Raw genomic sequence first — 4,111 nt, forward strand, 5'->3', positions numbered from 1 at the left:
AGAAATCCTCTAAAAACGGTCCCGAACAAATCGCTGTAGCTCAGAAAGTATAAGAGATATCAAAATAATTCTTTCACTGTGAGTATCAGCAGGCTTTTGAGGACTATGGTGCACATTTTTATGTTTGTACAAGAATCGGTGTAGGCACAGCAACGATGTAAAAAAGTGGATGATGTGGGAAAATAAAGCTCCAAAGCGTTTTTAGGATTTTGCACATTCGCTACTCCCGAACAAATTGTTCCTGAGGAAAAACCGTAACAGTTATCCACAAAATTCCTTTTTTGTGAGTGCCAGAAGGGTTGGGACATTCATGTGTGAAAGTCTCATGCCTGTACATAAAATGGTTTAGGAGTAGCGACGATGCGAACACATGTGATGTTTTGGATTTTTAGACGTCATTTTTCATAACCGCTCCATAGAAAATGAATGGGGGAGGTTTCGGGTTTGTGTCGGTCTGAGGTGATTTGCGAAAAATCTATAAATGCCACACCAATGAGGATGACATTTCCCAAATCCTGACAAAAATACCTACGTTTTGATGTATAATTTGTCTACGTAAAGTGAAAATTGAGCGAGTAAGGTCAAGTTGTTCGGAGTTTTGAAATTTTAAAAAAAGCTAGAGTGGGCCACTCTAGCGGTTGGAGAATTCATTGACTTTCATTATAAACGATGATTTCGCTGATTTTTGGACATGAGTTTTGAGGAGTAACTGTGAAGAGACGATAACAGATATCCACATCCCGTTTCCACTTCTGAGTAGTTCACAGGTATATCTACAAACTGGAAGTTAAACGGTGTTCGTAGGTGAAAGCATGACGACACAGTACAGCTTTGAAAATGGTCATTTGGAGGCTTTTTTGAGGCTTTCTTTCTACCCGACTCCATTGATGATTATGGGTTTTTTGGGGGGTGGTTTTTCGCTAATTTTGTTGCCATGGTAACTTGAAACCTCAATAAAAGTAGTAGCACACTATTCCTGACCGAACCGCACGTTTTGATAACTATATTGTGGGGGTGCACGCTATGGTTCGGGCCGCATTAATCGTGACAGAAGAATAAAAAAGAATACTAGAAAATTTCTGAAGAAATTTAGCAAGGTGCCTGCCTCTTGGTGCGTACCGTACCATCAAAAATACTAACAGGAAGTAACACTGCGAATTTCAGGTTCCTACGGTCTTCACAGCCCTCGCAGCGGCCGTTGAAAGGTGCCATGTTAACTCAATTGACCTCCTAGGAGCCTCTTGCTAGCAGCGTTGTCATGGAGACTCACTGACAGCTGCAGCCCTCTCTCTGTCTGTAAAGGCAGAAGAACTCTGGCTAAGCAGAAGTTGATAGGACCTTCCTAAAGCTATTTCTGGTTAGCAACATGCTAACGGTTATCTGCCAGCATGGTTGTGGTCAGTATCACCGAGTGATGTTACTCTATTAGTTTGGTTGAAATCCTGTACTGAGAAGTGCCTAAAAAGGGAGAAAATCCTAAAATTCACCAAATCTGTCAAGCAGAAGTTTGTATGAGCTTCCTGGAGCTACTTCCGGTTAGCAACATGCTAACCGTTAGCCGCTAAGATGGTTGTGTTCAGTATCACTGGGTGATTATACTCTGTTAGTTTGGTCCAAATCCTGTACTGGGAAGTGCCTCAAAAAGGGGTGCCAATACTTAATGTCACCAAACGTGACCAAAGTTCATGAGTCAGATTGGCCTCCTTTAGCAACTCAGCCTCACCACATCTGGGCCCAGAACTCAACATTTGACCAAAATGGTCAGTAGCGCCATTTCCCACAGGTGGTTGGTGTTTTATTGGACAATTTGGTCGTGTCTGGTTATCATGCCAGGTCCTGTTGGAAGCAGAAGCCCAATAGGAAAGCATGTGAAATCCAAAATGGGCCAGACACATGTGACACATGGCTGAAAGTCACATGAAAAATTTAAAATGTTAAGAGGAAGTGACTGTGCAAATTTCAGATTCCTACATTAATTACAGCCACTGCAGTGAGCGTCTAAAGTTGCCATTGTATCCCAATGGAGCTTCTCCCTCTGGCTCGCAGAATTCCGTCGTCATGGAAACTCACTCACACACCTGCAGCGGGCAATTCTACAGAAGTGCAGAGACTTTGAGTCAGACTCTGCCTCATTGAAATAGAATGGAGAACTTTGCCCCGAACAACACTCGATTTCTCCGGAACCGTAAATGGTAGAGAGGTAATTTTTTCAGCGTTTATTCCGTAACGGATAGGAGAACAAGACAAACTATCGGTTTTTGCTGGAAATATTTTAATTTAGCCGTAAATATTATGATATAAAGGGGATTTCTATGGAATTTCACAAATCCTCTAAAGACGGCCCCGAACAAATCACTGTAGCTGAAAAAGTATAAGAGATATCAAAATAATTATTTCACTGTATCAGCAGGCTTATGAAGACCATGGAGCTCATTTTTATGTTTGTACAAAAATCGGTGTAGGCACAGCGACGATGTAAAAAAGTGGATGATGTGGAAGAATGAAGCTCCAAAGCGTTTTTTGACGATTTTGCACATTCGCTACTCCCGAACAAATTGTTCCTGCGGAAAAACCGTAACAGTTATCCACAAAATTCCTTTTTTGTGAACGCTAGAAGGGTCGGGACATTCATGCGTGGAAGTCTCATGCCTGTACATAAAACGGTTTAGGAGTAGCGACGATGCAAAAACATGTGATGTTTTGGATTTTCAGGTGTCATTTTTCAAAAGCGCTCAATAGGAAATGAATGGGGAGCGTTTCGAGATTTTGCCGGTCTGAGGTGATTTGCGAAAAATCTATTAATCCTACACCAGCGAGGGCTAAATTTCCTGAATCCTGACAAAAATCCCTACGTTTTGATGTATAATTTGTCTACGTAGAGTGAAAATTGAGCGAGTAAGCTCAAGTTGTTCGGAGTTTTGAAATCTTTAAAAAAGCTAGAGTGGGCCACTCTAGCGGTTGGAGAATTCCGTCATTGACTTTCATTGTAAACGATGAGTTCGCAGATTTTGGACATGAGCTTTGAGGAGTAACTGTGAACAGACGATAAAGGATATCCACATCCCGTTTTCACTTCTGAGTAGTTCACAGATATATCTACAAACTGAAAGTTAAACAGTGTTCGTAGGTGAAAGCATGGCGACACAGTACAGCATTGAAAATGGTCATTTGGAGGCTTTTTCGAGGCTTTCTCTGTACCTGACGCCACTCATTTCCTATGGAAGTGGTTTTTCGTTAATTGCGTTGCCATGGTAACTCAAAACCCCAATAAAAGTAATAGCACATCATTCCCGACCGAGCCGCACGTTTTGATACCTATATCGTTGGGGTGCACGCTACGGTTTTGGCCGCATTAATTTTCAAAAACGTTTTTAGGTGCATAGTAATAGGTGCCTCCATGCATTTGCAAATGCTATGACAGGCGCCTAAATAATAAAGAGACGCCTTTAGAGGTGAATAGTAATAGGCCCTGCTCATTGCACATGCAAGGCAGGCGCCTAAAAACAAAAAACAAAAAAAAACATAAAAGTAAATATTATGAGAATCAAGTGGGAACATTTCCAGAATAGTGACAGTTTGCAGAATTATTTCACTCCTGCAGTAATAGGGCCAGGTTAGATTATTTTAATTATTTTTATTCTTTACGAGAATAAATTCAGGAGAATGAAGCTAAAGGGATATAAGAATAAACTTGTAATATTACAAAAATAAAAATTTTACGAATACAAAGTATATTCTGAGATTAAAGTCCCTCTGATACTGTTTAAGTGACTGAGTAACTGCAGATTTGCCACATTTAAGATGGCGGACGCTCTGACGCATCGCAGCATAGGCAGAACCCGCCCAACGACGCATCTACGTATATAATGTCTATGGGTCGATCCTCTAAGCTCCTGCAAAAGGGTTCATTTTGTGTTGATTTTGGCGGTTGGCAAAACTAGAGTGTGACTGGATTGGCATGACAAGCAAGGTAGATGGGGGTGGTGAGGATGATGATATGGATTTTGATGAATGGACTCCGGTAGGCAGAGGTAGAGGTAAGGATAAAAGTTTGAAAGATGATAGAGAGATTCCTAGCCAAATTCGTAAGAGACGTTTTGAAGATTGTAGT

Source organism: Fundulus heteroclitus, unplaced genomic scaffold (assembly GCF_011125445.2).
Source record: "Fundulus heteroclitus isolate FHET01 unplaced genomic scaffold, MU-UCD_Fhet_4.1 scaffold_77, whole genome shotgun sequence".
NCBI lineage: Eukaryota > Metazoa > Chordata > Actinopteri > Cyprinodontiformes > Fundulidae > Fundulus > Fundulus heteroclitus.